Here is a 17,935-nt window from a genome sequence, read left to right on the forward strand (position 1 = left end):
TATAAACTACCTAATTTCGGGAAGTTTAGTGTTGTTAGGGTTCCGTACACTAAGAATAAAAACGGGACCCTATTACTAAGACTCCACTGTCTGTCCCCCTCTCTGTCTGTCACCAGGCTGTATCTCATTTTCACAGACGATATATTTTTGTTGCCGCTATAACAACAAATACTAAAAAGTACGGAACTCTCGGTGGGTGAGTCCGCCTCGCACTTGTCCGGTTTTATTTACTTTATATCTCCGTTAACGTTTTACTGGGACGTCAGTCATCCGTTACCGCAATAATGTAATTAACTATATCGCAGTAGACCCGTTCATACTTATCATGAAATATGTTAATTTAGTAAAGTTCTACTTTACCCTTTATATTTGAATTCATAAACATATACGTGGGATCCAGCAGTCAATCAATCACATAAGGGGCCGTTCTCAATTTGAATATTTACATTCCCTCTTACCTTTCCCTTTGAACTTTATTGCTTGCGAGATCGAATTGAGTCCTTGAAAGGCACAGTCAAATTTTAGCAGTAAGTATATTTTTAGTACATTTATTTGGTAATCGAGTAAATCATTATTTATATTTTATTTATTTATATGAGCCTAGAGTGTCCCACTGCTGGGCAAAGGCCTCCCTCCCTCTTTCCACGTATCCCGGTCTTGACCCATCAAACCCTTCCTGTCAAAGGCGTCAAGGTCATCTCGCCAACGCCGTCGAGGTTTGCCGCGACCCCGGGTTTGATGTGGGACCCAATTGGTTGTTATTTTAGCCCACAAATCATCCGGCATACGGCAAACGTGTCCCGCCCAGTCCCAGTAAATCATACCCCTTTATTTTTGCTCGACGCAACGTTGGCGCAACTGAGCAGCAATGCCATATTCCATAGCGCTGACTATAGACGTTATCGTGCCATCATCAAAGTCAAAAAAAATCTAATAAAGGTATAAAAAATACACCTACCCACTTCCCTTAGTCTAAGGAGAGACTTCGCCTCCTTATGCGTGTTCTACCGCTTGTACAATGGGCTGTGCTCTGGAGAATTGTTTGACATGATGCCAACGACGGCCGCTTTCTATCACCGCACCGCTCGCCATCGGCAGGGTGTTCATCCTCACACCCTCGCACCTAAATGGTCGCGTACTGTGCGGTTTAAGAGGAATTTCCTCCCGCGTACGCTTTGGCTGCGGAATGAGCTCCCTGCCGAGGTTTTCCCGAGGGTCTACAGTATGGGGTTCTTCAAAAAAGGAGTGTACAGGTTTTTAAAAAGATCGGCCACGCGCGTGTAATATCTCCGGTGTTGCAGGCGTCCATAGGCTACGGTAACTGCTTACCATCAGGCGGGCCGTATGCTTGATTGCCACCGACGTGGTATAAAAAAAAACATCATCATCAATAACTTAAGAGTTATTCTCTTGTCGGTGGAGTATCTCCCAGCTTTCCCTATCCTGCGCCAGCTCTTTGACTTTTTGACACGACATGACCCCTACTTTTTCTTTCACTTGATCTAAAAAGCTGCGTCTGGGTTTTCCTCTACCCCGCTACCTTCCTATCCGCCCCTCCAGGATAGTTTTAAAGAAGTAATCGTGTCGTATTAAGTGTCCAATCATTACCTACCTACCTATATTAAATTTTTTGTACCTTGAAAGTAAGGTTGGTTACAATATCTTGTCGAAAATCTGATATGTTTTTAAACGCTAAACGGTAAACAAAGTCAAATTTAACTGATCTTTCAAGGCGGCTTTGCAAAATAAATATTTGAATTTTTGAATACAACGTTACCCTTACCGGGTTTAAATTATGAAACGGGGTTCAAAGTCCCTATACCAGCACTTACAAATTACCTCCAATTAAATTTTAATCATTATTAAATCGAACGGGGTCCTTATGTTTTGCGTTGTTTGAGTTTAATTCTATTTTCTAATAACAGGGCCGGGGTTCCGGTAAGAAAGGCTTCTTATTCTATCGCTCTTCGTTTTCTGACAAGTCTTATTTCTTTATTGGTCATTGCTCAGTGAACAGTTAAAATTGTGATGTTTTATCGATATTAAAACTCGGTCGCAACGGAGAAGACTACAAATAAACAATTTCATTTCGCTTATAGCTTAGCTGAACAAAATGTAAGGTTCCAATATCAGCCGCTTTAGCTTTTAGCTTATAGAACGGCCGAAATGCTTTTTGTAATTATAGATATTCTTGTTAATAGAAATTGTTTAACGCAAGATTGTTGTTTTAAATTTAATTTGTACACTTTTTAATCAAGAGCAAATGTCAAAAAATCACACGGAATGTAGACTATATTTGCAATGGCACAATCATCATCAAATAAAACTATGAAAACGGATTATATCGCGTATACTGAATTTATTACATCCCGATGTTTCGAACCCTTTACAGCGTTCGTGGTCAACGGGTGACTGAGGAAAAACTACAAAGTGCAAAAATACTAACATACTAAAGTTTTCCGTTTTCATAGTTTTATTTCATGAGTAACTATCGCGGTAATCGAAGACAATATCATCATCATCATGATCTCAGCCGAAAGACGTCCACTGCTGGACAAAGGCCTCCCCCAAGGATCTGCACAACGAACGGTCATTCGCTTGTCTCAACCAACGGTTTCCCGCGACTTTAACCAGATCGTCGGTCTATATAGTCTGGGACCTTCCCACGCTGTGTGGCACAATAATGGCAGATTATTAAGTATTAAGATTAATGTTGGTTCGATAAAAAACACAGCTTTTTTGCCGAGAAATAACACTTTTTTTAGAATAGGTAGATAATTGTTTCTTTAACTATTATGAAATTTTAAAACGACAATTATATCTGCGCTGAAGCGCTGGTGGACTAGCGGTCAGAGCGTGCGACTTTCAATCCGGAGGTCGCGGGTTCAAACCCCGGCTTGTACCAATGAGTTTTTCGGAACTTATGTACGAAATATCATTTGATATTTACCAGCCGCTTTTCGGTGAAGGAAAACATCGTGAGGAAACCGGACTAATCCTAACAAGGCCATGTTCCCCCTCTGGGTTGGAAGGTCAGATGGCAGTCGCTTTCGTAAAAACTAGTGCCTACGTCAATTATTAGGATTAGTTGTCAAGCGGACCCCAGGCTCCCATGAACCGTGGCAAAATGCCGGGATAACGCGAGGAAGATGATGACAATTATGTCTGTTAACAAGTGCGAGTTGAAGCGGCGGTATCATGGTCGAGTTTTCATCGCCTGTCGTGTCATGAGTCACTTTCGCATACATGTTGACATGCGATAAAAACGCGACCATGCTACCGCCGTAGGCATCAATGTACTCAACAACATCCATCTTAATAAACAATAGGTACTACGCTACTACACTGTTAAAATTGTACTGTTCCGTCCGTCAAAACTCATAATGTATTAAACGCATTGTTTATTTCTGATCGACACACGATCCGACAAGCAGACATGAGTATTTGCGTCCCTGTCATTATGTCCTTAAAAGACAGATATAGTCTGCATCTTCTCAAATGATTTTTACGCCTAAGCCGGTAATGTGTTAAGCAAAAGCCACTTTTGCTTTCTACTGAAAGTATCAATTAACTACAATTTCTATAAGAGGATTCGTGTGAAGTGAATACCTAGTTGGTTAACATTATTAAAATTTAAAGCCTTATCTAACTTAATAGTGAAACACGCAAAATTCAGTTGGTAGTATATTTCTTGAATTAAATAACTGATGAATGGGTATAATAGATAATAACCATAAAGAAAAAATAATTGCAATAACTTCTTAATATTATTTGTTTCTTTTATGTTTTATTTCAAACTATTTAACGCTAATTTTAAGTTACTAAAACTTAGGTTGACTGCAGATTTTTTAGCAGATAACTCTTGCAAACAACTAAAGTTCGAGGGTCTATCTCCTCACAGTTGAAAACAATACCTTACCTACATTTTTTTTTAATATTTTTTCACTTTGTATGTAGCTTTTGATAGCACAATTTAAATTCCCTTCCCATTTTAACTTTTAAGCTAACATGTAACATTTTCAACAGGTAGGTAACTTCAAGAATAAAATATATTATATATTAACGACATTACTGTCGAACGCACGTACATAAAATATTTTTATGTCGCGAGGGGAGCGGGGCTCGAGTCTGTTTCATACGCTGTCCGATTGCCGCGGCGCGCGATCGTGTCGCTCCCGTTCTCCCCTCCACGTGTTCAGTGCTGTGTTGAAATGTTGAAACTGTGAATATGTTGGATATACTGTACTAGGAATTGTTCCATGTTCTATGGTGAGTTATTGTTTTTTTTTACGACTGGCTGTTGTTACTCGGAATTGACGTGTTTGAAATGTTGTTTATTTTTAATGTTGGCGGCAAAATGGTTTTACTTTGAAACTTAAATATGGAAAATATTGAAATTAGTACAAAAATAACGGTTAATTTATTTTATTAGTTTTGTGCAAATTTATGTAATATAGTTAACCTTTATTTTTCAATTGATTTTTCATTCTACATTCGTGTTTATTAGGTTAGGCTAATAATGATATATTTTTATTAGATTAAAAATACATGTCAAAACTTAAAATCTGAAACAAAAAACGTATGCACATAAAAGAAAAAAAAATACAAAGATACTAAAACTAAATAAAAAAATATATATATTTTTATTTAGGTAGATGATATCGTAGATAATATATCTAAAATGTAATTCATTTTAAGAAAATAGGTATCAATGAACCACAAGCAAACAAGTAACGAATTAAGATATTTTTGTTTTTAAATAAACTTTGTTGCAAATCGAAATGCTGCGTTCTCTCCAGTATATTTGAGGATTACGTCGACGTAAAATTGGTGAAGCGAAAAAATCTAATTAATTAAATGAGCACTTACTTACACCTTACGTACAGTTAACAAACAAATCTATAAATAAGTTTAAAATTATCTGTGTTAAGAGATGGTAGAGATATTGAGGATTAATAATATTAATCTTTATTGCAACGTGACAAATTTATTTATTAACACAAACACTTAAAAATTAAAAAAACTTATAAATAAAAAAATTGACCTAAGTCGAATTGTCTCGGTAGGGTGCCCAGAAGGCTGGCCGTATTGCCCCGCTGGATAGCAATGCTAATCCGCTGGGCAAAATATTAGCCAGCCCGCTGGTCACCAGAAGCCTCTATGAGGCGCTTTGCCAGCCTCCAATGGACAATTTAATCTTTTGACACAAATTTGAACGACTTGGGGTTGACACTAACTGACTAGCACCTAATGTTTTTCAGAATAGCAGAACCATATTATTGCAGTAATTTTATAAGTTGTCTGGAAGAGATCGCTCTTTAGCGATAAGACCGCCTGTTGTTTACTTAGTAGTAATTTATATGTCTAATTTAAGTCTCATGTTTCTTTTGGAGAGCAATAAAGGACATTCGTATCGTAATTTCTTACAAAGTAACGCTGCATTCAATAAATTAAGAAACATAATAATATTATTTTAAAATCGTTTATGTTACTTATATAAGAGGTAAGTCAAGAACGGAAATTAAATTTTTTTTTTAGAGATGTAAAGCCATAATGATAAACGATGGGTTCCTTTACTTCCATAATTTCATTTTCTAATAAGCATACAGAGGTGATTTAGTACTTTTCCCTTTTTGTTCGCTTTTCTGTACTCATACACAAACAAGCTTCATAAATCAGAGCTTGTAACATGTATTTAATTTTAGCTAATTTAAGCCGTGCAAGATTTATCCATCTGTTTTCCTCTTCCATCTCAATTATGTTTTTTAGGGTTCCGTACCCAAAGGTTAAACGGGACCCTATTACTAAGACTCCGCTGTCCGTCTGTCTGTCACCAGGCTATATCTCATGAACTGCTCTCTGGCTATCTAGACAGTTGAAATTTTCACAGATGATGTATTCCTGTTGCCGCTATAACAACAAATACTAAAAAGTACGGAACCCTCGGTGGGTGAGTTCGACTCGCACTTGTCCGGTTTTTTTCTAAAAACAGTAATATTTACCGCAGTTTAACATTCAGCACCGTTAAACAGAAAAAATAATTAGCCAAGCTCATTGAGTAATTTAAAATTAACTCTTTAATAATAAATAATTTTGCTCAATATGCTAAAACCGATTCTGTAACAGGTACATAGTTTGCAAGTCTCAATGTTTGTGTTAGTAATTAGTATCAAAACTTTTTTAATTTAGCGGTTATACTATATTTCAGTGTATTGTATGCAGACGTTCTTACCTGTGTCGTTTTATGTTTAAATAAGGCTGTTTTTAGCCTGAGCTTTTGAAAAACAGGCGTTCTGTGTACAATTGTAGGTAGGGAATAAAATTCGGACATTTTCATCTTGGCCACTGCCCCTATACAGGTACTTACTCGTAAGTATATAAGTACCTACATAATATACTTATGTACTGGTTCATTTTAGTATTAGTACGACTAAGGAATTACATTTCAGTACCATTTCGTTCCTTGTCACAGTCACAACACAATAGTATGAGGTCCCTTAGCGACATTCAATTCTTTGATTATTCATTATGTACTTACGTATATACCACATGTAGGAAGGTAATAGTTATTTACGATACAAGTGCCGAAAAGAGGAAATTCGAAACGAGTGGCGATAAATTAAAACACGACCGCAGGGAGTGTTTTTAATCGACACGATTTGCGAATGACCTATTCGCACGTGTATCGTACAACGTTTTACAGTACATATGGCCCTTTAACTTTCGACATATGCACGAAAAGTACTCTTTTGCGCACTAGTGCGAGAAAGTAGCACCATATGTACTGTAAAAAAGTTTGCTTGATAGAACATTTAATCTGTAACATAAATCGTCGTGTATACTATGTATATATATAGTCCTCCTCATCGTTTTCGATGACGGCGACCCCAAATAAACATTATGGACGTTGTCTAGCGTGAGCCCTAATGTGGCTGGCCAGGCCGAACTTATTCTTAAATGTTCTATTGCACGCGTGACAATAAAGTTGGCCAGCTGCGTTGATACTATGTACTGTTAAACTGACAGTATTTTCACGCCCCATTTTTAACATGCATCATATAGGTATACACGTATTATACTTACGTGTCATTTTTCCGTACACATGCAATACAAATCAGGTCCCGGGACACGTATTTAATTTAAGCAGTACAGGCTTTATCCATCTGCTTTCCCCCTTCGTCTCAATTTGCTGAATGGCCGCCGCTATGGAGTCTTCCTCATTTATTATTTATTTCGATTGCTACTAAGCTAAGTGTACTTTTTGGCAAAATGTGATGAGTTTTAGTGTGCTTGAGAAAGAACATTGAAGGATATAAGCATTTACCAGTTGTTTAGTTTCAATAGATTTAAAAACAAATCGGCTCAAGAAACTTGGTCATCATACTACGTATCTGTGTATTACATAGATAGAAAAGCTAAGAATGAATTAGTAAGAACATTGGATTTTAATTTCCAGTTGTGACTAAATAGATAACCCAAAATCCGATGTCGTTTTCGTAGTAAATAATAAAAATTATTACGTACCTAGGAATTTTGACTGGAGTGATAGTTGGTGTCACTCGGTGTTAGATTATTATTTTGTGATCGTGTCAGAACCGCATAATAACACACAAATGACAAACTAAAGGGGCCCACTATCAGTCCGTCGGACGATATCGGCCTGTCAGTTAGAACAAGAAATTTACAGTTCCGAACAACTGACAGGCCGATATCGTCTGGTGGACGGCAACTTACAAACACGCCATTAAATTGTACGTTTCTGAAAATATATATTAAAAACTGTATGTTCAGTTAGAAATGTACATGAAAATAAAACCTCTATTGTAGGTATACTTACTAGAGGATAAAATTAGCAAAAAAAAAATAAGCCGGCTTACGACGAGCAGCGGGTAAAAACAGCAGTTATTTGGCTTAACATTTGTACTATAATTAGGACAGCGGGCTTACAGAGTAGTTAAGATCACAAAGGACGCGTTGAGGCCGTCAAGAACTTTGAACTATTTTTCATTGTTACCTAAATTACTTCTCTTTGTTTGCAAAACATGTTCTTTTATCTCTTTGTAACGATAGAATATTCTCATTATTTAGATGGTAACTCAAAAAAAAAACGATTACCTATCTACTTAGTTATAGCCTGTAACTTGTCTAGCAACTACATTTGTACTACAATTAGGACAGCGGGCTTACAGAGTAGTTAAGATCACAAAGGACGCGTTGAGGCCGTCAAGAACTTTGAACTATTTTTCATTGTTACCTAAATTACTTCTCTTTGTTTGCAAAACATGTTCTTTTATCTCTTTGTAACGATAGAATATTCTCATTATTTAGATGGTAACTCAAAAAAAACTATTACCTATCTACTTAGTTATAGCCTGTAACTTGTCTAGCAACTACATTTGTACTACAATTAGGACAGCGGGCTTACAGAGTAGTTAAGATCACAAAGGACGCGTTGAGGCCGTCAAGAACTTTGAACTATTTTTCATTTGTTACCTAAATTACTTCTCTTTGTTTGCAAAACATGTTCTTTTATCTCTTTGTAACGATAGAATATTCTCATTATTTATATAGAGAAGAAAAAAAAACGATTACCTATCTACATAGTTTATAGCCTGTAATTTGTCTAACAACTGTTAGGTTCGCCAACAAACGGTCATGCAATTTGGCGAAAATTATTTTACAGTACATATGGTGCTACTTTCTCGCACTAGTGCGTAAAGAGCACTTTTCGTCCATATGTCGAAAGTTTAAAGGGCCATATGTACTGTAAAACGTTGTACGATACACGTGCGAAAAGGTAATTCGCAACTCGTGTCGATTTAAAACACTCCCGGCGGTCGTGTTTGAATTAATCGCCACTCGTTTCGAATTTTCTCTTTTCCGCACTTGTATCGTAAATAACTATTGTCGGCTAAAACCGCAAGCCTCGTAGTCGTAACTCCATTTGAATGACATAAGAATTTGCAACTTTAGGCAGCAATATTTATAAAGTTGCAAAGTTCTTAACTCCTTTGGGGGAAATAAGTAAGTAAGTAAATATTATTTACTGTGCACCGAAAAGTACACAGTACAAAAAAAAATACACAGAAAGCGAAATACAATCGAAATAAGGAATTTGCAACTTTAACCAACAATCTAAAAAAAAATTTATTCAGTAAGTATCTTAATTAAATTACAATGTCTGATCTGGTGTCTCTGTTTAAATATTATGGAATATTTGTGTTAAGAGAACACAAATAATGTATATTAAATAATACTCGAATTTAAACTATCGTGAGACATATTAACTTAACTAACTTAGCGGTTTCACTCATTATCGAGCGAGTGGCTAAAAATACGTGAGTGAAACCGCTAAGTTAGTAAAGTTAAATAATAGTTTAATTTTTTTTTATCATTTCTAATCTTTGAGAAATCAACTTCATATAAGCCCAGGAATGCACCCTTGAAGTGAACGGAGTTAAAAAAAAAACAAAAGGAAAACACACCGATATAACAGATTCCACTTCACATAGCCCGGCAAAGCTTAACAAACTTCCACTTTCCGGCCGGCTGCACTAGCGCAATCAATAGTCTAACATTACCGTCCTATCTGCTCTATAAACCCTTTATACGACATCCCTTCAGATGTTACAGTTCCTTACTCGAGACGAGTCGTTGGGATCTAAGCCAATTTTTGCGCCTTTGAATTTGGAACTATCTTTTATTTCTTTAAGAGTTCACCGAAAAAAAATCTGGTTGGTGTAACGAGAATTCGGTAGACCCTACAACTCTACAGATAGTAAACACAACTATTAACTATTATATTAACAACAACATTGCCCGAACGAATTGTAATCGCTTCAAATAAAATGGTTGGCTAAACAGAAAAAAATGTTAGGAGAAAGCAAAATTTGTTACAAGAACAAATGTAGCATGATGCCTTCTGGTATTGTAAAAAATATTTTTTTCCGTTTTCAAAACTCGAATTTAATTTGTACTTTTACAAGTAAGCCGGGACTTACGAGGTTATAGCAATGTAAGTAAATTTTCTAACAATAAAAAGTATGGAAGTGCTATTTACGCTCATAATGTGCCCTAGATTTCTGTACAGACTATTTTGGCTCCACCTTTTCATCTTAGCGCCTTCTAGGTTGCATTTAAAAGCAGCGTGGGGTTGACTTTAAGGGCTTATTACACTTTGCTAAATTTAGTGACTAACAAGAGGGACGCCGCTATACTTGAGAAACGATAGAATGTATCTCTTATCGCGTCTCACGTATAGCGGCGTCCCTCTTGTTAGTCACTAAATTTAGCATAGTGTAAGCCCTTTAGCCAACGTACATTTATCCAAGAATTTACGCAGGTTTTAACAAAATCGTCTATTACCTTACCATCCAACCTTAAAGGAAATGTAGGCCTTGTAAGTATTTGTAGGTAGTGTTGCAACCTTGGATACGGTAGGTACACTTATAAAAAAACTCAAATTGCCCAATACGCATATTAGTTCCGAATGTAAAGGTCATTGTAAATGTAAATATTTGTGTTATCCATACTAGTCCATACTAATATTATAAATGCGAAAGTCTGTCTGTCTGTCTGTCTGTGTGTTCCCTCTTCATGCTTAAACCGCTGAATCGATTTAGATGAAATTTGGCATAGAGTTAGGTTGAGTCCCTTAGAAGAACATAGGATAGTTTTTATCCCGAAAATCATCCCTTAAGAAAGTAAAAAGCGGGGTGGAATTGAGATAATTAATGAAGTGTCTGCTAATTTGTGTGCATAATATGCTCAAATTGAATAATTGCTATAAGACTTTCTCCAGGCGCTATTCTTACTTTAGCTGGGGTTACTAAGTCCACGCAGATGAAGTCGCGGGCAAAAGCTAGTACATTATAATAAAACGAACTGACCAACAAGCTAAAGACACCTTACTGTCAAGGAATTTTAGTGAATGTTTAGTTATTTTTGCGCACCTTAGTCACTGATATATGTGATACACTGGATTGCTCGGAAGACCGACTCGTCCGCTTTAAGAATAAAGTGAGGACCGGGACTATTAGCCGGCGTTTTGCAATACAAATAATTCCAAAGAATCACCAACTAGGAAATTGGACTTTCACTGTAACCTTTTAAGGATGAATTTCGATTGAAGCGACGCGACAGTTGAGAATTTATGGTAATTAATGGGATTATCTTTATTGTTTTTTGCAATGGCGCTTAAATGGGTTATTTGGTGAATAAATTGTGAGTATTGTGCCAATTTTACGGGGATATAAAGCTACGCAGAGTCGCTTTAGCGTAAAATGATTTGCAAGTCGAAACGAAAAAAATACGCGTTATTTTGAAAACTTCCTGGTTATCCAAACAATGGGGTATGTGCGTCGACGTTGCTCATATACACGCTGCATAATACAGGGTGGACCTTGGGAGCGTTTTCACATTGTACGAGCCGATATCGGATGCCTACTTCAGCGGTCACGCACCCTATTTGTTATGGATGGTATAGAAAGGATGACAATCTCTTATGGCAGAATGAGGGCTATCGTTTTTTGCTCACCAGTTGGCGCCTCTGTTGATGGAGGTCCAAAAGACTAAAGAACAGCTGTCAGTCATTGAAGTGACAAGTGACATTTGACATTTCGAACTATGGAAAAGACCACCATCTACACTAGTTGCAAAAGTGACCAGCTTTCAGCTGTAAATAATAGTTCCTAATCTCTCCGGTGGCGCTAGGTAGGCTCTGAGACCAAGGAGTATTGTAATATATAGAGACTCTATGACATGAACCATAGAGGTATAATAATGTAGAGATGAAATAGGGGAGCGGCAGCAAATAACACGACCAAATTACGTAGGTTGTTTCTGGTATGTTGTCAGGAATGTTAAAATGTGTTTTTAATTTTGTCGCATTGCGTATGTTCACATCTATATAAAATACTAGGTGTATGATCTAGGTACTTCAGTGTATGGTGGCGCCGCCTATTTACTGTTTTTTACGGTCACTTTTTGATACATGAAGATTCATTTCCTTACCTCTACCTTCCATACTATTTGCGCTATAAACGCGCACTAACAAAAAATATCAGCTGACAGGGGTTTCAACATGTCTGAAATTATCGGAAGTGCCAATCCTATATCGGGTGTGTTTTTTTGCCATGCAGATTTCTTAAATGAATCAATAAATACTCCGATATTCGATATCGAATCGGAAGGTGTGAAAATGCTATGAAATAAAATCAAACAGTTTAAACAGATGACAGATGAGATCAACTATAATCCATTACAAAACTGACGCACTGCGCTTAAATTCAAACAGGCGGCCTAGCCAAGGCGACGATCGCTTACGCTTCGCCATCGAATCGCTTTGTGTCTCTCTACCACTCTTCCATATTAGTGTGACAGTGACAGTTGCGTTTCGTTCGCTACGTATCGTTAGCGATTGGCATGTTGTCTACGGGGCCTGGTATCATATTAAAAAAATTCGAATATACCATCTGTGATTATGTTATTATAAAAAGGTACTACAGAAAGAGTAATGATTGTTGCTTTCACCCAAAGTAAAATTACCTAAAAATTGTTCTTACTTACTTTTCTTTTGCTAGCATAAATTAGTTTACTATTTGGAAATTTTAAGGTTTCAATATCAGGAGCCCGTGTAAGAAAGCTTTATTTTAAAAGCGGCAGATTCCTAAAATGTTATTAGAGAAATTTTTAAATGTATATGTAGGAATGGAACGTAAGAGGATAGCGTGAAACGGAACGTAAGGGAGAGAGAATGATGACAAGAGGTGCGAAAAGGACGGGGAGAATGATTTGAATCGTGATGGAGCGAACGTGCGTGTTGAAATATTCTATAAAATTAGTTTTCCTTTCTTAAATTGTTTTTTTAATTTTATTCAGAGGCCTAACATAATCCCACATATACATGGTTATATATCTTAAAATAATTATGCGGGGATGTGTAATAACTTTGAAAAATTATAAACCTTCTACTAGCTGTACCACCGAAATATTGTTTCTTAGTGAATATTACCTACATGACTTAATCATTGACGCTCCTTTACCTAATATGAATAATATATGAGTTCCAGCGATGTCGCGATTGGGGCATTATTAAAGCAGCAATTTGAGCAAAGCATTGCAGTCCTTGTGTCATTGACATAAAGTTTCATTTTCAGTGTGCGAAAGGATTACTCAATTTACTATAGGTGCAATTCCGCACCGAATCTGAATTTCTGCATTTTACAGATGATAAGGTGAGAAATGACAGCACTGCGGCCTTTGTCAATTTCTTTCAGAAGCAATGCTACGCTGCAATGCTGTAGCAATTGGACTGTAACTTTGTATAGTCTCACTAGCTTTTTCCCGCGACTGCGTCTGCGTGCTATCAGTAACAGCAGCTAGAGTAAGTTTAACGCCTGGATAAAGTGTAATAATTAAATTTGAGCAATCATTTAATTTGAGCATAAGCTTAATTGCTTGACATCAATTATCAGACAATTCATTAAATCTTCTAATTTCACCCCCCTTTTCACTCTCTTTAGGGATGATTTCCGACATAAAAACTATCCTATGTCCTTCCCCGGGACTAAAACTATCTCTATGCCAAATTTCAACTAAATCGGTTTAGCGGTTTAAGCGCGAAGAGGTAACACACAGACAGACAGACATACTTTCGTATTTATAATATTAATTATGGATTATTAACTCAAGTATCAAAACAGTATGTTTTGGACCCAGACCCTGAGACCCCGACCCTCATAATATCGGCTCCTATCTGTTCATCGGCCCTTTTTATTCCGTGCGAATCTCTCCCTTGGGAGGCCTTCGGTTTTTTCCACCTAAAAGTACGGTTATTTAATAAAAATGTACCCTCAAAGTTGTTAAAATGGGAAACATGGAGAAGTTTTTACGCGTTATTGTTTTAGTATTTTGTGTGTTTCGCTTTTATAATGAGAGAACATTAATAGAGTTAGACCAAGAAGAGTCTGCAATGATTTTGATAGCTTACGCAGTGCAAGTGTCATTTATACGTCATAAATTCATAGAAGTTTGACGTTTGAAATAACACTTGCACTGCGAGGCCTATCAAAATCGTTGACTTTTCTTGGTCCAACTTTAGGTGTTTTAATTTGACTGAATTCGCCAGTAATAATTTTTAATGGCGAATTCAGTGTGTAAAGAATTTATATAAATTAGAATTACAGAATAATAAGGGGTCTATTTAGACCGATAGTGGGACCATATTTTTGACCTTAAAGTTATGATAATTCTAAAGAAGGAAAAGTGATGCTTATATGGCAGGGGACATGTTTTTAAGCATATTTGTAATTTAAGACGAAAAGTTAGAACGAGCGTTAGGTATAAATTAGGTATTTATATATTTTGATTGATGCTTTTTGAATATTGAATTAAAGTGCAAAGTTTAAGCTTCATTGTTTAAATTATGTATGACTCTTTAAACTGTTACATTTTTAGAAAAAAAATTAACGTGCTTCTTTGTCAAACTAAAATGAGCTTATTATTTTGTCGATATTGAATTAAAGTTTTAAAAATCCACAATAATATCTCTAAATTCTTAAGTTAATAGACAAAGCCGAAAAATTAGAAAAATAGGATTGCTGCTTAAATTTTAATATGCGTTTTTTGTCCTGTAAGGTCCAATATTGAATTAAAGTCTATAAAGATAAGTTTCATACTATAAAATAATATATGCAACCATATTATGAAAAGTAAGAAATTTCTGTGTGTAGCTTCCATTGTTATAGCCAAATCTATTTAAAAAGGCGCGAAATTCATACATACGCCGCGCTGGTCCGTCAAGGTGCCGGCGCGGCACGCGGGAGCCTATCGTAGCATTCGTATCTATCTATACCTATAGGTACCTCGCCCGGTCGCCCCACCCCCCGCTCAGCTTCGTAAGCGCGGCTTGACTTTTCTTGTCATTCATTAGTTTGTTTACCGTGTACATAAATTAGATGCCGATATTACGTGAAATTAATGTAATTATGACTTCAAAATGAGTACAAAATGTTTGTTATGTGGACTGATTATTTTTAGTTACTTAGTGGTCCGAGAGCTGGTAGACATTTTGGAGTAGGTCCTTGAGGCAAGCTGAAAATTTGCCTGATACTTCTCCTCATCATCATCATCACTTAAGAGCTTTGCTCTTGTCGGTGGAGTAATTGCCAGTCCTTTCTTTCCTGAGCCAGTCTTTTGATTTGCTCGTACGATGCATTCTCTTTTACTTGGCTCAGGTATGTGATTCTAGGCTTTCCACTGCCTACTGCCTCTCGAGCACTGGAGGTCTGGCTGCAGGGTAGCGGGGCTAAATCAACCCTTATATTTTTTAATATTTTTTAGGGCTCCAAAAAAGTTCGTGAGGCAATCTGTAGTTTTTACAGGTTGAAGTTAAGTATCTAAATAGTCAGAAAAAAATAAGCCTGAACATTTGGTCGGGTCTTTGACCTTGCCAGAAGATCTAAAAAGTAACGTATGGCACTTACTCGTACGTAAAATTAAGTTTGTCTACTATAGTAATTGTATGCATTACAAAGTTATTTTTGTAGTACAGTAAATTAAAGACTACTAGGTAGGATGTACAGTCAGCAATACTATTCGCTTAGCACCGTTGCATACAAACTTCTTTACAGGGGTGGTATCTTTTCTCTCCAGCTGACTGTACAATGTGATTGTAACTATGACGATGGTGTATATTTATGATGTATGTTATTTATTGTGTTTTTTGTATGTTACTTAAGGGCTTCTGTTAAGGGAACGAAAATTTGATTATTTTTGCGCTACAACGCACGGTTTAGGAGATACAGCCCTGTAAATATTTTTTTCTGTTTTTTTTTCTATTTGTTTTTTTTTTAATGTTTATTAAGGGTCCACTGCAGGCGAACGAAAATGTTTATTATTTTGCGCTACGGCACACGGTTTAGGAGATACAGAATTATAAAGGTTTTTGTGTTTTTTTTTAATATATTAATTAAGGGTTTCTTAGTGAAACGAAAATTTGATTATTTTGCGCTCCGTCGCACGGTTTAGGAGATACAGCCCTCTAAAAAAAAATTTCTTTTTTTTTTCTTTTCTTTTTAAATGTTACTCGTAATTAAGTTGAACGAAAATTTTATTATTTTACGCTACGACGCTATTATTAAATTATGTTAGATTTTGAAATTTTTATATTAAATATATCTACTTATATATAAAGTTGAAGTTTGGTTATTGAATTTTATATTATATAAATATACAAAAAAAGAAATATAGGGCTGTATCTCCTAACCCGTCCGTCGTAGCGCAAAAATAATAAAATTTTCGTTCCCCTTTAAAAACACTTTTAATATACAAAAAACACAATGAAACACAATAAGAAAAACAAACTCTACACGGCTGTATCTCCTAAGCCGAGCGTCGTAATATTAAAAAAAAAAAAAAAAAAACAAACAAAAATACCAAAAAAATCTTTATAAGGCTGTATCTCTGAACCGTGGGTCGTAGAGTAAAATAATAAAATTTTCGTTCAACTTAATTAACATTTAAAAAGAAAAGAAAAAAAAAACATAAAATTTTTTTTTAGAGGGCTGTATCTCCTAAACCGTGCGTTGTAGCGCAAAAATAATCTAATTTTCGTTCCCCTTTGAGAAACCCCTAAGTAACATACAGAAAACACAATGAAAAACTAAAAATAAAAACAAAGAAAAAATCTTTATAGGGTTGTATCTCCTAAACCGTGAGACAGAGCGCAAAAATAATCAAATTTTCGTTCCACTAAGAAACCCTTAAGTAATATATTAAAAAAACACAGAAAATCTTTATAAGGCTGTATCTCCTAAACCGTGCATCGTAGCGCAAAATAATAAAATTTTCGTTCCATTGCAGTGGACCCTTAGTTAACATTAAAAAAAAAAGAAAAAAAAAACAGAAATAGTACATTTCGATGCTAGTGCGGAAAGTATGTCATTTTTTTTTTTTTATCCTTGTTTAAAGAGCTTTGTCACTTTTGTGACGATGTCGCTCTGTGCGTATACAAAAATGTGACTATCTTCTATTTAGTCCAAGCGCAACAAGTTTGTATAAACATTTTGCATCCTCAGATAGTGGGTGCCCCAAAATTTGGTTGCAACCCCCAACTTCAAATAAGGTTACGTTCATATCCTTTCTCTCACTTTCGTTTCGGACACACTCCATGATGACATGGTATGCATCCTCCAAAATGTCACATTCGTCACAGTTTGGCGACGGCACCTTTTTCATTAGATATGCAAATTTATTTAATGGGATGTGTCCGGAACGTAGTCTAAATGCTAATACTAGTTCGCGTCGACCCATGGACGAGTCCTCAAACCATGGATTCCTTAGAAGTTGTGGCTGGATCGTTTTATACCATATCGCCTTATCTAGCGATCTACAATCAAAGTATTCACTCCACATTTGCCTACATTGTTTTTTGACTAGGTGAATTGAATCCATAAATGTAGGTACTATACTAAACGGGATTCCGTCGCTAACCGCCTCATTTGCTAAAATATCTGCCACCTCATTACCTGTAAGACCTATATGGGACGGTATCCATTGTAGGGTAATCGATTTATCGTATTGTTTTAATGTGCGAACTGTTTTTAGTATAGAATAGGCTATCGGTGCTCCTCGATAGTTCGAGGTGCATCGAGCCAGGTGCTGAAGGGCACTCCTTGAATCTGTCAGTATTACAAATTCTTTTCCATCCACTGATTCAATCCAAGATAATGCTTCTGCAATAGAAACTAGTTCGACCTGCATAATTGAGATATTGGCAGACATTTTGAACTTAGCCGATACCTTGCATTGGGGGTCATAAAAGGCAGCACCCGATATTTCCTTATTCTTGGAACCATCTGTAAATATTTTGTAATGCGACCCATATGTTTCATCTAAATATTGTGTGCATTTAGCTTTGAGTTGGTTTTTATTA

The 17,935-nt window shown here is 36.2% G+C and overlaps 1 protein-coding gene across 2 annotated transcripts in view; it reads left to right on the forward strand.

Annotated features, from left to right (window-relative positions):
• The first annotated feature begins 4,144 nt into the window (after positions 1–4,144).
• LOC134747029 (leucine-rich repeat-containing protein 24-like) overlaps positions 4,145–17,935 on the forward strand; it is an 86,077-nt gene continuing 72,286 nt past the window's right edge. For both annotated transcript variants that reach the window (XM_063681584.1, XM_063681585.1), the window contains exon 1: positions 4,145–4,269. The gene's annotated coding sequence lies outside the window, so the exon portion shown is untranslated. The remainder of the gene's footprint in view (positions 4,270–17,935) is intronic.

This window comes from Cydia strobilella, chromosome 14, assembly GCF_947568885.1.
Source record: "Cydia strobilella chromosome 14, ilCydStro3.1, whole genome shotgun sequence".
NCBI classification, from domain to species: Eukaryota; Metazoa; Arthropoda; class Insecta; order Lepidoptera; family Tortricidae; genus Cydia; species Cydia strobilella.